At 41.1% G+C, this 23,350-nt stretch overlaps 1 protein-coding gene across 2 annotated transcripts in view; it reads right to left on the bottom strand.

Moving 5' to 3' along the window:
• The window catches only part of RERG (RAS like estrogen regulated growth inhibitor), a 108,355-nt gene that overhangs the window by 83,122 nt on the left and 1,883 nt on the right, over positions 1–23,350 (bottom strand). The window lies entirely within an intron of this gene.

The following is a 23,350-nucleotide window of genomic DNA, read 5'->3' as shown; positions in this document are numbered from 1 at the left end:
GCACTCAGAGCACCCAGAGTTCAAGGCTCCTTGAATCCTAGTGTCTTCAAGATTCATCATGGATTACATGTTCTGTTGGGTGCCCATGGGGTGCCTGCTGGATGGTCAAGAAACTTGCCTTTGAGGATAGCACCAGAGATGTTTGGACAAGATGGTGAAGGTACAGGTGAAGAAATAACCTCCTTATCTAAAAATATGCTGACCGTTGGCTTTGTCTCCCTTGAGGAACATGTGCTTTTCCCATATTGTCCCCTCTAAACATTTCTCTGATATTGCAGTAGCCTCCAGAATGACGTTTCTCAGCCTGTGTTTTCTGAATTGCTGGTAGTTTGTGTGGTATCTGGAAAAGGTCAAGAAACTAACTGGCAAAATATGGAAGAAAAGAATTAAAGTGAAAACAAAGGTGCCCTTTGCGCATTGCAAAAAGAATGGGGTGGGAGAGTCATTTAAAGCTAAGCTTAGCTCTTCAGAGAGCACTGCAGAAAGATTCTTTTTTTAATACAAGAAAATTGTTTTTTCCTCAATATATTTTAATGCCAAAATAATCTGGAGGCCAAGGAGGTAGAGAGCAGTAAAAGAAATCTCATCTACTTTTTCTACCAGTAAATTAATTTCCTCAGCAACCTTAAGTACACTCCGTTCTATATGGCTTATGCTGATACATCTTTTATTTCCTCCAAATAATTTTTACACAATTATAACCTAAGCTGACATGCTGACACGTGGAGCCTCCCACTGCTGTGATATTAAACTACTTAAGTGTCTACATTTATCCTCCCCAGGCTTTACTGAAATAAAGATATATCCTAATAATCCTGCAAGAGGTGAAGTGACTGACCTCAGGTTGCACAAGAAGTCTGTGACAGATGGGAAACTTCAATTCACTAGCTACAATGAAAATTACATTGTAAGACATAGGGAATGAAAACAAATCAGGGCCAAATTTGGATAGACACTACATGGTCCCATTTTCCTTGTACCACCTGCTGTGTGCATAGCCTTTCCTAAATAAAGAAGGAAGTTCATCTCCCACTAAAGCTACTTTGCATCTTCTGTGGGGTAAGAACATGCAAACATATGGCTGTTTCAACACAGCAGCTAATAAACTATGGTGTGAAATTACTGCCTGCCCCACAATTAGTTCTTTGTGAAACCCTCACTGGGCATTGTGTTGCACTTGCAAAACAAACTTTCTTGCAGATAGAAAGTGGGAGAACCAAACCATTCAGGTGGTCGGTCTCATACCTAAGCCTTCATTTGCTCTTGAAGCCAACTGAGAGGGCAAACCTGTCTCCAGAATCCATAACATTAGTACAAGCAAATGGCTTTCTGCTGACATATAAAATGTAATCTACGGACATGCACAAACTATACAAATGGTTTGTAAGAAAGATGACAAAGAAAACTCCTCACAGGAAGTGCATTCAGGGAAAGCCCTTTTAATTTTAAGGACAAACATTTTCCTGAGTCATAGCTACATTTAATTTCCATATGTTACAGAAACAGGAGGTTGTGGTGTAAATTAAACGGGAGGTTCCTCTAAGTTAAAACTTTAGATGAGCAGTTGCTCCTTCAGGCATCTGCTTGTAGGAATACACCAGACGAAAACTTTGCATCCATATGGTGCACTGCAAACAAGGCGCTCACCAGTATACAAACATCAGCTGATTTTTTTTTTTTGTTCATCTTTTTTGTTTGCCTCATAACATACAGTAGAAAGTCCTCTATCCTCTGCTGGGGCTTGCTGGTTCTTGCCATAGGAAAAGAGAAAGAAGGAAATAAAAAGGTTCTTCAGGGGTTGAGAGAAGTTGAGGTAGCAAATGATTAAGTAACTTGCCAAGGCCATAGAAGGAGTGAACTATTAATTGATAGCCCTCAGCCTTGTATTTCCTAGTCTTCAGCTCTCATTAGTAGATATGGGGCTAGTCTTTAAGACCATGATTGCTCTATGTAAAGCATAGACTTGGAAGCTACACAGTGCACACACTGATGTCCAGATAACTTCCTGGCTACCTGTACTCCTTATGGCACCTGAAGACATAGATAATGAACTTATCTTACAGCTCAACTCCTCAAAATAAGTCACCCTGTGCTTGGGCACAAGCAGGCTGTGCACCTTCTTGCTGTAGTGACTTAACGTGTAGCCCTCTTAACTGAGAGGCTTACAAAATCAAGGCTGTGCGTTTAGGTTGGTAGGGCACTTCTGAAGAATGCTCTTGTCCTACAGGGGGGTTGATAAGGATGTTTTAAAGCACGGTGGTAGAGCTAAAGCATGTGTATCCTATTAGACAGGTCTAGTTTCTCTGCTGGGCTACAGCCATGTTGTTGGATTTTATGATTTAGAAATTACTCCTAGGAATCTTGGGTAAAAAAAACCAACCGAACAACAAACCAACCACAAACCAACCCACCCAAAAAAAAACCCCAAACAACACAAAACCACCACCAAAATAAAAACCCCTCCAACACTTTGAATAACTAGCTTGAAATTTTGTTAGGCTTCTGACTAGGCGTATGTGTGTGTTTGTTATTGTCTCTCTTACAAGGGCTGTCTATCCCTGTTTCCAAGGTTGCCAAGTGAAAAGAATGCTCTATGGATAGCCAACTACCATATGGCCCTGCAAGCACAGAACTGTGCCTTCCAGATGAAGTGCTCTTACAAAAGAAAGGAGCCAGGCAGAAGCAGAATAAAACATAAGCCAACAACTTAAGAATCATGTTAAACTGAAATGCAACTGGCCCAATCTTGCTCTCTGTTTCACCAACATCAGTTTGTGTGGTCAGCCTCTACTACAGAAGTTTCTAGATAATAGACTTTAAGACACAATTCATCTGTTCAGCTTGAAGAAAAAACACCCCTTACTGCAGTGCCTGTGGTGAAAGGGATCCCCTGCCAGGAAAACAGATTTTTAGTGCCATTCATTATTTTAATACCTGTACTGGGACTTCAAGTGCCACTTGCAATGGTTGTTTTTCTTTGATGCAGACCCTTGAAATAGATTCATTCCAGAAGTCTTTTTGATTTGTGGAACCTGAATGAATATAGAATCATCTAATGGCTGACTGCCAGCTGCAGTCTTGTTTAGTCACAAAAGTACGGCCATCTCTCATGACTTTACCTCAATTTTTTGACATTAGTTACCTTTGCTGCAGCCCTGACTGATGGCATCAGGCGCTCTGAGAATCTCAGCTTTCTTTGAAAGCCATGAAGATGTATGTTCAGCCACCCTGATTATGCAGAAAAGTCTGAAAAAGTTAAGCAGGTGTATTTTGAAACCTCACACCAAACAGAGGGAATAAATAAATCTTAATTGCAGCTAATTCAAAATATGAATTTAAAAAAATGAAACCTCCTCTTCTGAGCTGGGCAGAAATAGCATATGTTTAGGGAAGTGGTTAGCCCTGATCTGGTGATGTTTAGGAATCTGGAGTTAATAACGAAAGGGTATCTTTTAGGAAACCCATCAGCAAGTAAAGTTACTGGACTTTTGTATTATTTGCTCCCTGTAGCCCGTGAGCGTACAAAACGCACTCCTGCGTCAGACCAGCAGTCCATCTTAGACGAGTGCTTAGTCTCCGATGGTGGCAAAAGGAGATGCTGTTTCAGGACAGCATGCAAGCCTGGCGGCTTTCTGTGGTCCACTCTTGAGACTTGTTGTATTGAGGATGTTACAGGGTACATCCATGCCCTCTGCTTTCAAAATCCACTGGTAGATCTGTTAACCATGAACTTGTGTAAATCCTTTTTTGAACTTGCTGATGCTGCCTGTCTTTTAAAACTCTACCACACAGTTTCAGGATTTTGCTACCCTTACTTTGAAGAGGCACTTGCTTGAATGTGTTTTAAGCTAGTCTTACACTAGTTTCATCAACTGGCCTCATAGTAGTAGTATTCAATAGTAGCATTTAATAAACTGTGTTTGCTTTGTCCACCATTTTAATGATGTGTAAACCTTGATCATACCTTCTACCTTTAGCTTTCCAATTGTGGAGTCTTATTTTTCCAGTGTCTTACTGTAAAGTTGCTGTGACAGCCCCCTAATTTCTCATTTTCTCCTAACCTCCTTTGACTGCAAAGCAAATTCAGTCACAGATGATCATCTCTAACTCTAGCCTGAGAGCTACCTATCCTGCAGAAACACTTGCAGAACTATGTATCACAGGAGTGCAGGACTCATCTCCACATTTTCCTTCTCCTACTCTATCCTCAGGGAATCTTCTCTTTTCATCCATACTTTGCACTGTATAGCTGCTTCTGTTCCGGGACTGTAATAATTTCTCTGAGATTAGTAAAGCCTTCTCCTTGTATCTAAGCATAGGATGGAGAGCAAGGAACCCCAAAATGATGTAAGTTTTCTCAATGTTATATAATACATAGCAGTAGAATTAAGAACAGATGCTAGAAAACTAGGACCAAAGTCTTTTGCTGTCAACCACAGCTCGCTGTGGTTCATTTCAAGACTCAATTTCTGGATAACATTTCAATGTGACATTACTTCAGAGCTTTACACCAACCAGACTCCAAGGTTAAATACTGAAATATATGCATTTTTTTCCAGTTGCTAATTAACTATCAGTGTAGACACACTTGGACTTTAGCACTGTCATTCATATGCTATGTGCACACAAACACAATTCTTACACATGTATTCATATTACATCTGTTCTCTTTAGCAGTTGAAATTCACTGAGAGTACCTTTTAACATTCATGTGAACTTATATGAATGACACTGCAAGTCAGATTATGATTCTCTGGAAGGTGCAAAAAGGCTCTCTTCCTATATCATAGGAAGAAAATTACTAAATACTCTGCATCAGACTTGTAAAGCAATTAACTTTCTCCCTTTCTAAATAGATTTTAAGCTCACTGCTCAAAAATGTTAAAGCTTTTCCCAAAATTTCCTGTACCTCTTCTTGTACAAAAATAGAGAAATACATTGAGGGAACTTAAACAGGGGAAGTTCAGGTTAGATATAAGGAAGAAGCTCTTTACTGTGAGGGTGCTGAGGCACTGGAACAGGTTGCCAAGGAAGTGGTAAATGCTCCATCCCTGGCAGTGTTCAAGGCCAGGCTGGACAGAGCCTTGGGTGACATGGTCTAGTGTGAGGTGCCCCTGCCCATGCTACGGGGGTTAAAACTATATGATCTTAAGGTCCTTTCCAACCCGAACCGTTCTATGGTTTTAAAACTTCCATAATGAAATAGAGAAATAATGTGATATTCCAGATCAGCAGACAGCTCCTGTATCTTTGCTAAAGATCAGACTTATTTTGACTATTCTGACTCATTAAAGATGCAAAATTAATATGCCTCAGGTTAATATAAATACTGTTTTCACACCTCTGACTTTGAGTAAAGCAAAGCTTTGAGCAGGAAAAGGCAGACACAAAAGCACCCAGTGCAGAAGGCTGTGTCTGAAGAAAGGCAGCAGGAGCTGTAACACATCCTTTTGACTGTTCTTCTACTAGGAATATCTTGGAAAGAACAGAAAGAAAACACGTAGTAAGGGGGTGGAAGTGGAAATCCATTAAAAACTCTCTTGTACAAATGTGTACAAAGCCTAGGCAAGAGACAGGGAATTTCACACCCTTAAGCTCCTATGTACAGGTCAAATGCTGGAGGGGAGTTTTGCTTCACCTAGCACATAGACCAGGCAATAGTCAGAATGATTAACTGAACACTTGCACAGACCAGTGACACTACCCTATAAATAGCTCTTAGCTAAGTTTTCAGTTCCACATACTTAAGGGCTTAAGCAAACAAAGGTACAGTTTAATTAAGATATCATGGCACATGGGATCAAGAACCACATACCAACCCGCTCCTATTTTTTTTCTGTTTTTTTTTTTTTTTCCTGAGTAATGCACAAGCAAAAGTCCAAAATGGATAAAGTCCCAGAATTTCAGGGTTTTGTCCAAAAACTATTTGATTTTTGAGAGTCTGCAAAATTGGCCTTATTCGCACTGGGACAAGAAATTTTTCTCATTGGCAATTTCAGACAAGGCAAAAAGTACCATTCAAACAGCTTTATTTGGTATTGCAGTACCGAAGCAGAAAACAGAGATGGGGACAGGGAGGGACAATGACTGGGGGAAGGAGAGAAGAAGTTGCTTTAAAAAGAAATTGGGTTAAACTCACTTTCTGAATGAACATGAAACTGAAACTGCCCTTAAATTAATTATTTTCCCTACAGCTTGTTTCAGCAGCAGATGAATCCCAGAACACTCATTTCATTCACTTGTTGCATTTGAGTGCAAACACACAGCAGAAGAAAAGATGACCTATCTAGTTGTGTAGTAAGGTTCTGACTTAAGCTAGTTGATACTGAATATAAGCTCATTTCAATGTTGTTGTTCACTGAATGCACTTAATGCTCATCTGTGATATGTCCCCACACGGTACATGCATTTTTAATATAAATTCCCTAGTCAAAACTGTGCTAGTGGTGTTATACGGTGCCTTTGCTGGTGGTAAATGTGTTGAGCTTTGAGGGTGGGATACTTTTCACCCCTAGTCTAAATAAGACGCCAGCAAATCCATCACATGAGATTTATGTAAAAAGATTCGTCACATTGCTGCTCTTGCTGCAGTAAAGGAGGCTATAAAATTCCACCAAAGCTAAATAGCAGTGTGCTGCTGAGCTGATGTAAATGCCAAAGCACAAAGTGCCCTGCGCTTCTCATTTGAGGCAGCCTAAACTGGAATCTCAAGCTAAACAAAAGCTTTCTCGCTGCTGTGAAAGTGCTAAATCTTAGGGAAGGCATTTGGATTACTGCCGCTTCTTAGCATCTAAAAGGCATTTAGCTTAGACAAACACCTAGAACTAAGACGAACATCTAGAATTAATTTCATGCACTGACAATGGTGTCTGGTCCTGCTGCTGCATGGTATGTACTCAGTATTAAAACTGCCTCCAAAGCTGCTCGCTGGTCTCACTTGAACATGGCATTCCAGCCCTGCACTAAAAAGCCTCTTTCAGAAAAAAGCAAAAAAAAGTAAAAAAATCAGAGGCCACAAGGAACTGATTTCTCAATTGAACTGGATGAAAACAACTGTTCTGGAATGGCTTCTATCTAGGATCTTAGACATAATAGAAAAATAAATGATACCCTGATGGAACTAGATGATCTTAAGCTCCTTTCCAACCCTAACTATTCTATGATTCTATGATATCCCCTTAGTGGCCAATGTTTCCGAAGTCTGTACAAAGGCAGGCTTTAATCTTAGTGTTTCAATTTCTTAAATTCATAAATAGCCTGTATAACATTTGTGCTGTTTGAAAACTGGAAGTTGTTTTGCAGGACAGCAGACTCTGCCTGGGCTATTCAAAAGACAGCAAATATGAGGCCACAAACCCAAGCTGCCAAAACACGCTTGGAGAGAGGTATATTTGTGTGCAGGCATGTGTATCTGTCTCCCTATATTTACTGTATTTTAAGTTAAATTTTCTTCTGAATCAGTGAGCTAAACCTCAGCCCTGTGATTTGGTTTGTTTTGTGCTGATGAGAGGCGCTAGCTGGCCTGATGGCCCTTGATACAGAAGACCTCAACCTATTCATAGCATAATTACCACACAGGCAATAGCAGGAGGGAGATTTCCCACTGATGTCGTGGCTCTGCCCAGTAGGGAAGCATCTTTAAGTGTCTGAAGCTGATTCAGTCTTTATTTCTAGTTGCACTATCTTTTTTTTTTACTAGTTGTAAAAAAAGACAGTGTAAAAAGCTCAATTGAAGCCCAAGCATGAAAGAGAGAGAGAGGCTCACACTGATGTGCAGACACTTGGATGCCAAATGAGGTAAAGAGACTGAAATTTTGTCACTGATCTCTGAGGCTGTGAGCTACATTTTTAGCTTCCAGAACTGCTTCCTGGCACAAATCTGTTTCAGATATAAACTAATGGAAAGGCAATCCTAATCCTAAATTGCTCTTTGTTATTCAAATTTTGGGACTTTTGTCTCCCATAGACTTCATTACTTCTTCAGAGTAACTGTGCCAGCAAAAAGGACAAAACAATAATACCAGCATGCCCACTTTTTTCCTTAACATGTTTCCTTGAATAGATAGTCCTGTATCCGGAGGTGGAATGTTTTCCATAAGGATGAACTTGTGAGGAAAATTTATCTCCCAGCTTCAACACATGAAGCACAACTCAGGACTTTCAGAGCATTGGCTTGCTGGCAAATTTAAGTATGCTTTCAGAGGCATAGCAAAACCATAATCTTGCTGACGTGCTAACCTGCCTCGTATTTTGAGTTCCTTCTCTGGGGAATGATAATACTAGAATACCTATGTGAAGTGGCTGCAGGAATATTTTTAACCCAGCCATAACCCATTTTTTTTCCTAACCTTGTTTTTAGAAATGACTGTATTACTTCTGCAGACATCTTCCAGGAAAAAACAGGCACCCTGGAGCAGATACCCAACATGGAAATATTCAGCCTGAACAGTTAGATCTAAGCAATACCCTAAAACTTAAGATTGGCCCTAATACTATCCTAGTACTATTTAAGACTATGTTGAATAGTGTTGTTTCCAGCTACACCGGTCAGACTGAAAACTGAGGCTTAGCGTGACAGATGACACTCATCTCTGTTAGAGAAATAAATTCAGGAGCCGCACTGACTTCACTCGGCATTTTGAGTCGGCACAGCTAAGTAGTTCCCCTCGCTGAACCTGTGACCCTGAAGCTTTGTGTGATAGTAACTAGCATTGTCTCTTTATTTTAATTGCCAAAGCTCTCAACAAACCACCTTTTTCTATTTCACCACTGAGTAGTCTGAGTCAGACTCATCTAGAAGTATCATAGTGCTGTTGAACGGAAAAATACTGCAACTGTGGGCATGTCCTTGCTGTCCTGTGATAAGCTCTCTGCTGGGTGCTTGTATCTGGGAGATAAAACCAGTAGGTTGTGGTAAATCTGTATTTGTGCAACTGAAAAATCTAACATGCTAATAGTGGCAGTTGAAACCACAGCCACAAGGGAGCCCTTTGTCCAAGAAGTCAGGGTCTAGATTGAACTGGAGAGGTATGGGTTGGACTCCTACCACAGCTACCATCTTCGTATCACTTCATGTCTTTGCCCGGTGCCTGTCCTCAGTATGAGAAATATGTGCTACTGCAAGGATATCTATCTTGGTGCTGTACTATTTGCAGTTGATTGTTGTTGCAAAGCAGGGGTGGAAAAAAAGTCTGAACTATAGCTTTTTGAGATTATGAGCTTTTACAGAGTTTCTAAGAAGTGCTCCAAATTCTAAACACAAAACAACACAGCACTCACTGAGGAAAGAGCACACCACACTTCTCCCAAGATCTATGGGTTTGCCTTTACAATGCATGCTTTCAAATGGTATTTTGTCTTTCAATTCATTACACTGCTTTCTGAGAGAGTCTGCTAGCACTGAGTGTGGGGACACTGCAGACTCTTGTTTTTCTCCCTGGGAAGTGCCACAAATGGACAGTGGGTATGGTCCATGGCCCAGGGCAAGGACGTTGGAACTAGATGATCTTAAGGTCCTTTCCATCCCTAACTATTCTATGATTCTATGACTCTGCTGTCCACGGACCTCCTCCAAAGCCCAGAAAAATAAATGCACAAGTTTCCTTTGGACGTACCTCTGGATGTCTGTCAATACTTTTTAATTGTGGAAATATTGCTATGAAAACCTAAGTAATGATGGCAGCTCAGAAGAGAACCAAACCAGTATTTTGGGGGGGAGAAGAAGAGGGGGAAGTCTTGCTGTAAATCACTGCAGATTCTCCTCCATCAATTCTGTTCGAGCCCCTGAAGTGGCTGAGGTGCTCTTATTTGAGACATAGAAAAAAAAAAAAATCCCCAAAAATCTGCCTTCTCACCCTTCCACAAGCAGATGTCTTGAAACCTCTGCTTTTCAAATCTCCCAGAACTACCTCTGAATGAGAAACTCTTTTAAACTGAGACCTCCCTAGCAGATTATCACCGCTAAAATGAGAAGACAGTGCAGAAGTAGCAGCACCAACAAGCTCCAATCCAGATCATTTGAAATCAAATATTACCTATGTATCAGCCCCCTTCCATCTGTGAGGGCCACAGCATTTGTTCAAGGCATGTACAAGGTCATTTGTCGAGCACTTTGTGGAGTCTTGAATTAAATTAACTAATAGTCTTCAATTTCCCATAACTAATGCTCTTCACCTTTGCAAATAATTCAGTGAAATTTCCACCTAGCTTTGCAGAGTTGTAACTAAAGCCCATCTTTCTGGGACTTTGGCTTTCATCGTCCAAGAGTGTTAAGTTAGATTTTTCTTCCTAAAACTCTGCTTTTGGATTTCCTTCCCTGATATGTATGTGCAGGATCTCCTCTGTGCAAGCTTTTGAGTTTCTTTGCCAGTGTGTTTTCAAATCTTACACCCTGGTCAGAGGTATAAATATTCATGTTAGCAGGAGTCAGCAGAGAGCTCTGTATTTTTGTTCTGATCTTTATGTGAATTTACAGAGAAATTGCATCTGTATTTTGCTATTCCACATGCTCCTGTTAATCCCTATTCTTGCAAATTAGCCACTGCTGTACAAGTTGTTGTTCATTTTTATGAGTTCAAATGCATAAAATCTGTAAGTTTTCATTAACACCCTTGTAGCACAGTTGAAACATTGACTCAGTTAATGCTTTCAACTTAGTTCCATAAAGTTACATGTATTTATTTTATTCAACAGAAAGTTACTTTTTTTTTCCTTAAATACTATAAAGATATTTCCTAACTGTATTATGGAAATCATTTGTTTTATGAAATGAAGATGAGGCTCCATATGGTAAAACAGCATGTAGGAATAATCAGATATATAGAATGCAATCTCAACTAAGAATAAGGAAAGCTCAAGCGGCAGATCGGAGAGAATCATGACTATATAAGTGATTTAGCTCAAGGGGGAGGAAGCAACTAAGCACCAGGGAAAAATTCTTAATTTAATGTACTCATGGGCAACAAGATCACATTTTTCAAGTCAGAAAGGGTCACTGCAGTCATCTACTACTCCTACTTACTCCCTTGCAACAAAGGCCATAAAATGCTTGTCGCTTGGGAAATTATCTACTGAGGAATAAAACCTAGGTGGTTCATGAGTTAACTAAAGTTGGACAAGTTCTGCATTGCTGAGACTATTGCTAAAGAGCCCTGCACTGACTCTCCAAAGGTAGAGATAGTCCATACATACATCTCATGTTGCTGCTAATTCTGTTTCTCCATGATAAAATATTTTAATCATTTACTGTTGAAGTATGGTAGCAAGTACACTACCTGTGTGACGATATTTAGGCAACAGTGTTCTCTTTCAAATTCATGAGTTGAGGAAACTGTTTTCACTTGGCTTCTGGATATACAGATGGCTTAAGTCCTACTGCAGTAAGGCAGTAAATAACACTTAGAATCATAGAATGGTTTGGGTTGGAAGGGACCTTGAAGATCATCTAGTTCCAACCTGGTGAAGGGGGGAGAGTGTTTATTTTTGGTTTTGGTTGTTTGTGTTTTGGGTTTGGTTTTTGGAGGGCTTTTCTCTTTTTTTTTTTTCTTTAGAATAGTTGAAAGCCAGCAGTCCAGGGACTTTGCTTACAGGAATCAAACTGATTTCTTTCCCACTTTACTGGGACACTGGCCTTGCTCCTCAGAAAGCCTGCAATCCAGTAGGGAATTGGAGAATGTCACTCTGTGCTCTAAGCTTCAGGCAGCCAAGTTTCTTTTCAGACAAAGAAAAAAAAATAAGTAAATAAAAATTCATTTTGTTCTCCCAGTACAAGAGCAACATCATTAAGATGTTAAGTGCCTAAGACTCTTCAGAAACTGAAGAGGTGCAACTGGATTATGCCTTACAAGAGACCCATGTGCAAAACTACTCATTGGTTTAGTACTCTGGGAGGCACACTTGAGAATCCTACGTTTGTGACTACCTTGGAAACCTTTTTCTGAGCAAAACAGTTTCAGCTCTAAGAGCATTTTTGCGATCAGCAGGTTCAGTGTGTTCTGAAATGTCATATGAAATATGCCTTTAGAATGTCACAGGTGTGTAGAGACCTGACTTCTTAAAATTCATCTATTAAAGGGAACAGAGAAGTCCTGGAATTGCACAGTAATTTAGTACTTTTAACACATGATGTCAATCTGCCCACGCTTGAAACTAAACTTTTTTTCCATCCACTATAAAACACAAAAGCATTTCAACCTTCACAAAGCGCAACAGTATTAATAGGAATGTGCTTTAATTCCCATTTTCTGGGAAAATGACAGTGTACAATCAAGCTTTGAGGTGTTTTAATAATGAACATTTCCCCGAAGCCCTATTCCAGCTCCTGCTGCTGGTCATCGTATTTTCCCTGCCTTTTTGAATGACATGAATATTGGCTACCTCTCTGCAAAACCCAGAGGTACTATCTACTGTGGCAATGTATTATTTTGTCTTTGAAGGTCATTCTTTTCTATTGAGTCCCCAGCTTATAACTGAAGCCAGCCACTGTCTATGCTGCAGCAATGAGAACAGAAAGTAGTACTTGCAGCACTCTGATGTGTAACAAAATTTCTCAGACTTGATGGTATTGAAATTTTCAGAGCTTGTCAGAATCACAGAATGGTTTGAGTTCAAACAGACCTTAAAGCTCATCCAGTTCCAATCCCCTGCCATGGGCAGGAGCACCTCTCACTAGACCACGTTGCTCAAAGCCCCATCCAGCCTGGTCTTTGAACACTGCAAAGGATGGGGTAGCCACAGGTTCTTTATGTAACCTGTGCCAGGGCTTCACCACCCTCATGTATAATTCAGTAAATATTTGGCAAGTAAAGAAATGATATAAAATGAGGCATAAGATATAGATTAGATATAGGCCTAATGTGAGGTGAAACGTATGATACTAAACATGAAAATAGTACTAATGATACTGAAGCTTTGTTCAGGCTGTATCTAGACACCTCATGCAGACAAATTATACTTTTCATACCTGTAAGGTGCTAAAACTGAACAAATTACTCTAAGTTCATTTTGCATGTTCCGTGATCTCTCTCTTATCTTCAAAGGGATACCAATCTAGCCTGCTCCAGAGCTGATGCTTAATTGTGCCATCCAGAACGGTAACTGCCCAGGATTTTATAGACTGACATCATCATAGATGCTACAACTGTTTAGGAAATAGGTAACTTTACTGAGGTTTCATCATGAAAATATAGTAGGAGAATGCACTTTCTATATAACTTGGTGGTTTATTCTGTAGTGGGGGACCAGGAAAACAGAACAGGCAAAGCTCCTTTCTTAGTTCAAACTCCAATGTGTCTGCCTTTCCAAGCAGGAAAGACTGGAAATAGTACATGATTTTTTCCTTGGAGGTCTAGACATCTGCAGACCTATACGTAAGACCTGTCCAAACTATACAAATATTTGTTAAAGTGTAGATTCCCAAAGTCCTCTCAAGACTCACTGGGCAATATGCGAATTTCTACTGGTTTGCACCATAGTGGTGCTGAATCAAAGCTCAGGTGCCTTTTTCATGCAAAATAATGAGCCTGGATTGGTTTTGTGTCATGTAATTATGCATCACTTACTTTTCATGTCTTACCAGTACAGCTCATTAATGCATCCTTCCTCCACTGACAATGGGAAGAATTTTGATTTACGTTTTTCACTTATCAGATTTCAAAGGCATGGGTTTCTTCACACTCGGTTTGGATTGTCTTCCATCCATGGCCAACCTGTGTTCACTAGCTCTGGTTGGATTGTTCATATCCTTTTGCCTAGGCCTACTTTAGTCACAATCATCAACAGGACACACTTTGGGAAAATTTTATAATTAAAATGCAGTAAGCTGTGTCCTGGATTAAAGTTGCCTCTTGTTCCCTTCAGCCTTTCTGCCTGCAGCACTTCAGAGGCAGGTGTTGTTCTTTCAGGCCTGCGCATTTTAATTAGAAATCTGCTGTGCTCCCTATTCTTGTCATTCATCACCTAGGTAAACATAAATAGGAGTGGATATAAGGGCTACATCTGCAGTTGCCCTTGCTAGGATATGAATTACAAGAGCTCTCGATCCTCCTTATTTAATGAATTTGTTGACTGCTGTCAGGAAACAAGGGAAATTTCTCAGCTTCTCCCTTGTAGCAAGGGGAAAGTTGATCGTGTGTGCACAGAAGGGCGGTGGGAGGCAGGCAGCCCACTTCACACACCCAGCTCTGTAAAGAAGCTTGTTTGGCCAGATCTTCAGCTGGGGTAAGCAGGCACCCACTGCCAGAAAGCATGTAAGACCACACGTCACTGAAGGACACCCTTCTAAATAAATAAATGACACTGATATTCCTTTCTACTCCTTGATAATCCTGTGAACTACCATGCTTTTTGTGGATAAAGGTCAAGTTTTCTTAATTAGAGATAAACTTCTTAAACTTTGCCCGGCAAAAGGCCTAACAGACATGGACTTATGGGACAAACTCATGATGCACATCACTATTATATTATTTGATGTTGGAATTCAGCCTGATGCAGAACCAGCTCCAGCGTATGTAACCACAAGAATCCAGTTGGGTTAAGCAATAGTGGTTGCTGTCTCAGATTCTGCCACTGAGGTTGGTTGACACAAAGTGTTTGTTTTGGCATTAGTACTCCCATGCCCCAGGTTTTGCAGTGTGGTGTTGGGGGGGGGGGGGGGGGGGTTGTGTTTTTCTGCTCCCCATGGGTCTAATACTGCATTCTTCTGTGGTGACTCTGTGTGAAAGAAGGTAAAGACATGCTCCTTTTATGCTTGTGGACCTGTGAGCCAAAATAAAGTTAAATTTTGGATTGCCAAATATGTTTTTTAATGGAAATAAATTTTATTTCCATATCTTATTAGGCTGTCAATAATTAATGGCAGTGGATGAGCCATAAAGGGTCATAAGGATCCCATAGAGCCTATAGGGGATGAGGCTCAGATGTTGGGTGACTATGACTAGCCTGGAAGCTATTGCAGGCTGATTCTCAGCAGCCCTGGATCCGAGGAGAAATCATGAAAAACGGCTTTGGCAATGCCTGAGTCACAATTCCCTTGGTGACCTGAGATTATCAGGCTCTCCCTTCCTTTGCCTCATTTTCCATATTGCCCACTTGAGGATAGTCATAGCAGTGTGCCTTGCAAGAGGGTCAGGGTGGTGGCCTTTGTTCCCACAGCTCTTTGGAAAACCAATGTGCTGTTCAAGCGCTAAAGAAATTCCCTCCCTGGGAGAGTATATCCTGTGTACTCTCCAGTTGCATCCTTCCAGCTTGAAAACTTTCCAAGCAACTTATCTAAACACTTCCCATATGGTAATGCATTGCTGCCCTAGGCCTCTGCTCTTGCTTGTCTGCAGCTTCCTTTTTGCTAGCACCTGAGTGGCAGCAGCAGAACAACCTGTGTACGTCAGGAGTTTCATGTGCTTTCAAAACCAGGCATGATGTTTTCAACATTTTCTCTCATTTTTCTGTGTGCAAACTACTGTGTAGCATTTCTGGAAAAGCAGCCAGACACTCCAGCCAATTTCTATGGCATTTTAAAGCTGCACATATGTTTAATATATCCACTACTTCCTTCCCCAGGGCTTCATGCTTCTCTTGCCATTCATCTTTTTGTACTGTATGCATAGAATATGAGTTATCTACAGCATCACTACCATAATTTATGGCATTTCCCAACACCTACATGGCAAACACATTAGAAACTCTAACAGCTGGAGTTACTCCAGCAGTGTGAATGCTCAACCTGGTGGGAAACAAACATAAGAAGTACTTCTCCCATTCAGAATTATGAAAAGGCAATAGAAACAGATGCACCTCCCTTCTCAGTTATTTTGCTGACTCTGGGAAGAGGTAGGAATCAACGGAAGGCTGAGGGGGAATTGGCTTAATGGAAGCAAATGGAAAGAAATGGTAGTTGAAACAGCAGGCCAGGTTGAAAGCTGGTGAGGTGGGAGTCCCATAACCAGTAGAGTAGCAACAGGGAGCACTCATGGTAGAGCCCTGCAACCTGTGTGTGGAAAGGGAAGGAAAGCCAAGCGGTGCCTTCTCCCAGAGTTGTAACTCTGCCTCTGCAGAAGCAGGTATAACAAAAGAATCTTAGTAATGCTGTGCTAACACAGACTTGGAAGAAAAGCAGCAAGTGGATGTGGATGACGCAGTTCCCTTACCCACTGCTATCTTACAGCAACTCTTCCACCCTCCTCACCACAGTGTTGGAAGTGCCTGCCAGGCATGTGGTGAGCGGCACAAACGCCTTCAGTCAACAGTAGCTAATGACAGCCCTGCAACCACAGCTCAGCTGAAGCCTAAAGCATTTCGTTGATCCTCCCATTTTAAGGCAGTATTAGCTTTTCATATACCTAACATACTTATTTTGGGGTGCTGTAAATGTAAAAGGCATATGGATGGCACAAAGATAAATGCAGAAAAAGAAAGTCTGCTTGGGAAATACAGTTACAACTTGTTTCTCCTGCTCTGCTACAAAGCCAAAATAGATTAATTTACTTCTGCGACCAGGACTAGCTATGTAAAGATATACAATGCTTCCCTTTTAACCTGTCTAGAACAGTCAAAGTTTGGAGCATCCTCAAAGTTCAAGCGAGGGAATGGTTTCCAGGACAGTAGAAATTACTTCAGACTGGCTGTTTTTTGTCACATCACTGCTGTCAGGTCAGCTCATCCGGATTTCATGCACTGAGCCTTTAATGATGCACTGACAGCAAATAGTAACAAAGGAGCTGGAGATGAGGCACAGAGATATGAGGAAGCACAAAGTGAAAAGGCTGAGAAGGCAACTGTAAACACAAAGTCTTCATGCAAAGTACAAATCAGAAGTGATTCCACCATACGCAGACTTTAGGGAACACGTACTAAACTATCAAGGGAAAAGGGAAGGGTAACAGCCAAGAAGAAAAAGTATATGCAAGGCAAGGGGTAGACAGGGACTCCAGATACCAGGGAGGTAAAGAGCAAGCTTGTGGAAGAATAAAAAACTTAGCATTTCTGAAAGCACTCATTAGGGTCAGCAGCCTGGGAGATACCAGTGCTTTCACTGACCTGGTGGGAAACAGCAGACTCAACAAAACACTGCAGAGCTTTGTAGCAGGCTGATGAAGGATTCCTGGGACTCCACCAGGAAGCTGTTTGATTGTCTTTGGCAATGACTACAGGAGACAGAAGTGGGCAGGATGGCTACCTTATCAAGGCAAGAACTGCAGGGGTGGCTGGGTGCAGGCCTAGAGAAAAATCTGTGCTGCACACATAAATCTTGAATCCTGGCATTCCTTTCCCCAGTAATCAAACAGCAGGCTATATTTAGCCCAACCTAAACAGAAACAAAGAACAGCAGGGCCAGTCTTAGCTATAACAGCTTCCACCAGCTGCTCAGAGGGGATGCAGGTAGAGCCGATGTCAGATGTAGTTAAATGAGATGGAACAGGGAAGGCAGCTATGCTTGAATGAACAATGTTGGCATTTGGCTAGAGAAATTCTGCATTTTATTATTTCATGGTTAGCTAGAAGGAAGATCAAATGAATATGAATACTTTCTACACCAAGGTCAAGGCTATAGTGAACCACAGAGTAAGCAGAAGAAAGGAAGGTGGTAACAGATACAAGAGGACTATCTTGTGTGTCTAGCCCAAGTTCTTGGTGTACCTTCTCTTCAGTATTAGCATAACAAGAACTGACAAATGCAGCTTTAAAACAGTCCAAGAAAGACTGGTTGTCACACAGCTGCTGATTAAAAGCTTGTACCTGTGTGTTAAGGCTGGTAGGACTTTCCCAAGCAGAATGTAGGGGGTGCCTTCAGGTACGGCTGATCCCAGAAGAGCCCTGTGCTTGGTTAATGTATACCCTTCCTGGCACCAAAACTGCACATACTGGGCCACTACAACAGCAGCCCTTCTCCTTGCCAGCATGGCAAGGACTCTTGGGCCACATGTTCACAGCTAACTGACTGACTTCACTGATCCATGAATCCAGGACTCACCATCTGTATAGGCATCAGTGTCATCCACTGGACAGGAATGTAGAAAGGTCATGTTAGTGCAGCAGTTTCCTTGAAATACTCCCTGCTCCAGGGGGACATATTTGCATGTTTGCTGGGGAAGAAATCATCACAAAACCTCACCCAGACTGACCTAATTACTCTTACATTTCTACTAGCATGTTACATTTCTACTCTGCATGTATGCAGAGTACCTTCAGTGAACCTGTAACTGATTTAAAAGTGTAACACCAGATGATGCAAAAAAGTAAGATTGTTTAATGAGTACTTTACCAGTGAAATATTAGGGGACAACATAGTGGGTGTTGAATTTGATCAGTAAATAATCACTTAAGCATCTGGTTGTCACACTGTGATTCTTAAGAATGAAAGGGGGGGGGGGAAGTAACAGCTTTACCAGTGTAAAATAACAACCAAAACATTAAAAAAACACCACAAACCAAAGAAACAAACAAAAAAAAAAACCAAAAAAAAACCTCCCAAAGAAACAACAAATGCCACCTGAAAATCCACAGTCTCCTTCCACCCCAGTTTTGGATTTCAGAATCACCTTATTACAGGAATCCTCACTAGATACATCAGTTGGTACAGCATGGACTTTGAAGTTTTTGTGGTAGCTGTTCCTGCCTTACTAGCAGAGCTGTAAGCTTGGTAACTAATCACTCCTTGGTAACTCGTATTTCCTCCCCAAAAGTTCCTGAAATTAAACTAGCAGGAGAAAGCATAAGCAGGAATTTGTGCAATAGAAAATCATTTTGAAATGGGCTTCCTTCCCAGCAACCCATACGGTTTTCTGAAGGGGGTGGCGCTGAATTAATTTCTCTTCCCCACATGCCCAATTGCAATTGGGAGTGATCCCTGGTAGTGCATTTTGGATATATGCCCAAATAAAGAAAACAAAACAGATTAGTTGCAGGCATCTGTGGTTTGGCTGTTGCTTGAATTTGTTCTGTAGGAACTTTCATATCTAGATATCTTTCTCCCAGGTTTGTTCTCCCATCCTCTGTTGGACAGGGAAAATAGCATAAGCCAACAGATACAAATCTACATATGCTCAGGACTTTCCCAACTGTGACACTAACATGACTGAAGTTGGTGAGATCTTCATTTCTGAGATGGGGCCGGCTCTTTGCAGGATGATATATACTGATGCCAATTTATCAATCACCCTCTTGCTCAAATGCAAGCATCTCAGATATTGCTTGGATCTAAAGGTGACAACAGCCTTGTGTCCCATGTACCTGACTGCATAAGAAAATGATTTGCATAGCTGCCTAAAAGCAGACACATATTTACTGGAGGTGAGCCTGTGGAAGCTTCTTCCCTTTCGCCAAACACCATCAGAAGCCACACACGCTTCCACACCACATACCAAAGCTGCAGCTGCATGGCCCATCCAGATAGACGAGAATTGCATTTGCCCATGGCTGGGCACACTATACACGCTAGTGCAGAAACTTGGAGTATTCAACCTGGCACACACACAGCAGAAAGGCAAACTGGATAGCACATGCTGCAGCTGGACATTCTCTCTTTTTTGGCCAAAATAGAAAGGCTCCTAAGCAGAGGTATTTTGAACATTCATAGTCAACTGAATTATGAGCTGGAAAAGCATCAGGCATGCAGTGCTATCCAGTACATGCCTTTTTTTCCTCCTTCTGGTTCATACATTTTCACTCCTTTTCAGATTTCTGGGCACGTACTGTACCTTGTGATGACATGGAAGAACACGGTCTTTAAGTCTTTACTAATTGTTACTACTGTATTTTTAAAAGGAGCTATTTAGGAAATTCTAATTTTTGTTACCATAGGAATGACGCTGTAGAATTCAGCAGAAGAAAAAATTAAACAGCAACATTTAAGTAATGCACTTCAACTTTAATTCTCTGCTCCCTCCAAGCTCCTCTTGGACATAAAGAAAAAGACTTTAAAAGCTCACTCTCCCCCTCAGTGCTGCTTGACTCTAACCCAAATTAGGAGGTGCAGCCCTGTTATCTATAGCAGGGCTTAGCAATGTCCTTTCCCACCCACAGAGTGTCTTCTCTTCTTCCCAAGTGAAGCCGCAGCAAAGTGCTCCTTGGCTCAAGAAGAGCTCCTCATCTGATTCTTTTTTTCAGCTAGTTTAAAGCAATGTTTATGCAACTTTTATACAATAAGATCTGGATGAATGGAGGAGCATCCAGTTCACTGTACAAGAGCAGGCTGGGCTGCTCGTACCGACTGAGCTTGCCCAGATGAGCTGACGCGTGATTTAGTGTAATTCTGAACAAAGTGCCTTACTAGAGCACTTTTACATGCCCCTTTCTGAATTGGTTTCCTCCTTCTTTTCTATTTGAAAGGTTTAGGTCTACATTAAGTAAAAACCAACATAGAACAAGTGAGCTGATTAACAGTTCTGCTGGCCTTATGCAGCAGGCAGAAAGAGACAAGGTAAGGAAGGACAATAAAAAGCTGACACTCAGACTTGCTATTCCCCCATCTGTTTTTTAAACCTTTGAACCATGCAAACTTGATAAGCAGAAAAAAGTGGAGACAGGTTTTGTTTTCCCCGGCTTCAATTCTTTTATGAGATGCTAATACTATTCTGACTTGTGAACAGTGTTCTGGCTTCCCACCTCATGTTTGGGAGAGCCTTGGATTAGTCAGAAGGAACTACTTAGTAGAACAAGGAATCTTGCACCTCAGTAAACAGATGTCTAGCATTAACAGTAAGAGTAGGATGTTCCTCAGCCCTCAGGAATGGTAGCAGTTCTATTGATTTTCATAGAGTGTGAGGAGCAGCTTTAATTCTCCTGAAGCAAAACATTTTTTTCTTCATAGCTGCTTTGACTCACTGATCCAAAGTCTCAGACAGGAACTGGGAGAGGAGCCTCTCTGGGACATTACAGTATGTGTCCATAACTTCACAGATGCTGTCAGCTGGTGGAGCCACTTACAGACTAAGAACCTAAGCCTGGTTCTTCCTCAGGAAATAAAGATGAGCCAAGAAAGCAAGCCAGTGACCATATTTTGGTATGACTTCCTGGCAATTCCAGTGGCCTTATTTATCACCCTTTTTTATCTCCTTTTTATTGCACAGATCTAGTGTGCTCCAGCATTCTGCCCTGAATTCTTGCTTCTGGAATCTGGCTTATCTTTCAGCTGTCTGGCCAAGCCTACTCTAGTAACCCATGGCCACAGGATCCTGTCTCAACAAAGTACTACAGACTGGTCACAGGGGTAGGGAATTACACAGCCATACTGCAAAAAGGCACTATCAGCACTAGTCTATCAGGGTACTTGTTTGGCAAACCCAGCTATCTGGAGACTTGTGTCCAGCTCTGCTTTTAGCAAAGGCGTGACAGCACTTCCACAGCTCCTGCTGTTGCTGCTATTTGCTACAGCAGATAGGTATCTTCAGACACACACACTTATTTCCCTGGAGTTGGCCAAGCTGTTGAAACTGGATCCTTCTATGGGAATGCACAACAGAGGTTATTCATAAGCAAGCTGGAGATTCTGGGAAGCACAGTTGCTGCTCTGTCAAGGTAGTCGATAGCACTCTCTCTCTACTCTCTTAAATTCACCTTTTTGTGCTGCCCACTTACACTTTCATTTCCACATGGATTCACATGTGTGGTCACAGTCAAAAAGAGAAGACCTGAGTCATATTTTATGTAATATTTCCTTGCATCTCAAGGGGGAAAAAAGAAAAGAGGGAGGAGGAGGAGGACTCTGAAAGACTAAGGATGCTTTTACTGGCTTTTCATTAAAAATTATCTCCCACCCAGTTCTAGGACTACAGGAAAACATTTTTACTATAAAATCCTAGTATAGTGAAGTCTACAAAAACAATGCTACAGATAAAAAAGGCTCTTAATCCTATGCTAGTAAGGCATTTTAACTGAGCACTTAACTGGCAGTTTTTGTACTTTTTAAATAAAAGGTCTCAAATTGTGAGGAATATCAGGTTGAGGGAAGTCTTTTGGTGTTTCAGTTCTCCTGCAAATACTTCAACATCCTCTTGCATAATTTTGAATCCAGCCAAAAGACTGGACAACAACAGAAACAGTCAACTGAATGTAAGACAAACCAAAAGCAGAACCACTGAAGTTACTGGCAAAACTTGGATAGGACACTGAAATACAAATACAAAAGAGGGGTGGGGTGAGCAAAGCGAGGGAGAAGGAACAGTTTAAACTTATCCCTGTATGTTATCAGCATTCCCTCAGGTATTTTATTCAAGAAGGTAGAATTTCATCTGCATTGTCCTTGTATAAGTGCCATAATCTCCAAGAACCTCTGCCTCACATACACCTTTTGTCCTGAAGGCTAACAGAGCTACTTCACTGGTAGTGCTCTGGTAAAATACCTTCAGGGTAAATGTGCTTTTATAAACAACCCATTCTGAAGTTAATGAAACTATAACATGTTTATGAGCCTGAACCTTGGCACTTCTAATACAAAAGTTACTTCTGGAAATCAGAGCTGGTTGACAGCATCTGAGAGTCTAGCCTAACGCTCTTACCAGTACATCCTACCTCCTGGCTTCTCTTGGGCAGTTTTCTCTAAAACAAATAGTATCATGCAATTCTAAAACTGGCACAGGAGCATGGTTAGACTCGGTGTCCTTATTTCCTCACCCTTCTGGTGCAAGGACATGTTAGAGTGGCCCTGGAGTTGCCAAGTTAATGCAACAGCACTGAACTACCCAGGAGAGCTTGCAACCCTCATGTTATGCTCCTCATGTCACCAAAGGAAAGGCAGTCTGTAGAAATGGATTTTTAACATTTATGCCTCCCCCTTGTGTTTCTACGATATGAATTCACCAGACTATGTTTATTTCTCAAAAGATCTCTCCGAATGCAAACTTTACACATCGTATTTCCTTAGTATCCTGGTAAAAATGTAAATCCAAGAGAGCACTGAGAATAAAAATTCTTTGAGTTACTGAGTCTAAAATTTCCAACTGAAATCAATCAGAATTACAACTATTATAGAAGCCATCCAATATTTAACAGAGGATTTGATCTAAGGGGATAGGAAGCATAATATAAATGACTTCATCTAGCACAAGCTATGAAGAGACAAATTAAACATCACTAATTCTGTTCCAATAGGAAAGAGGAATCTTGCCACCCACTTCACAATAAATGGGATTGAGTTAGGGTGGGAAGTTAGTTGTTTTCATTTTTTTACAGCAATAAAAGTACTTTTATTCTAAAGAACCTGGAGAAAACATTGTGGAAAGCGAGGACAAGAAAATTCCTGGCCTGATCCTGATCTCCCTGACAAGAATAATATCACAGCTGTCCTTTTGTACAAAGAGTTTGTCTGCACAGAGGGAGCAAAAAGTTACCTGATGACAAGCAGAAGGAAAAAATCGGA

Source organism: Pezoporus wallicus, unplaced genomic scaffold (genome assembly GCF_028554395.1).
Source record: "Pezoporus wallicus isolate ANWC-B61680 ecotype Strahan unplaced genomic scaffold, APGP_CSIRO_Pwel_v1 contig_2908, whole genome shotgun sequence".
Taxonomy (NCBI): domain Eukaryota; kingdom Metazoa; phylum Chordata; class Aves; order Psittaciformes; family Psittacidae; genus Pezoporus; species Pezoporus wallicus.
The sequence above is the reverse complement of the archived record's forward strand: the minus strand, read 5'-3'. Positions and strand labels throughout refer to the sequence as shown.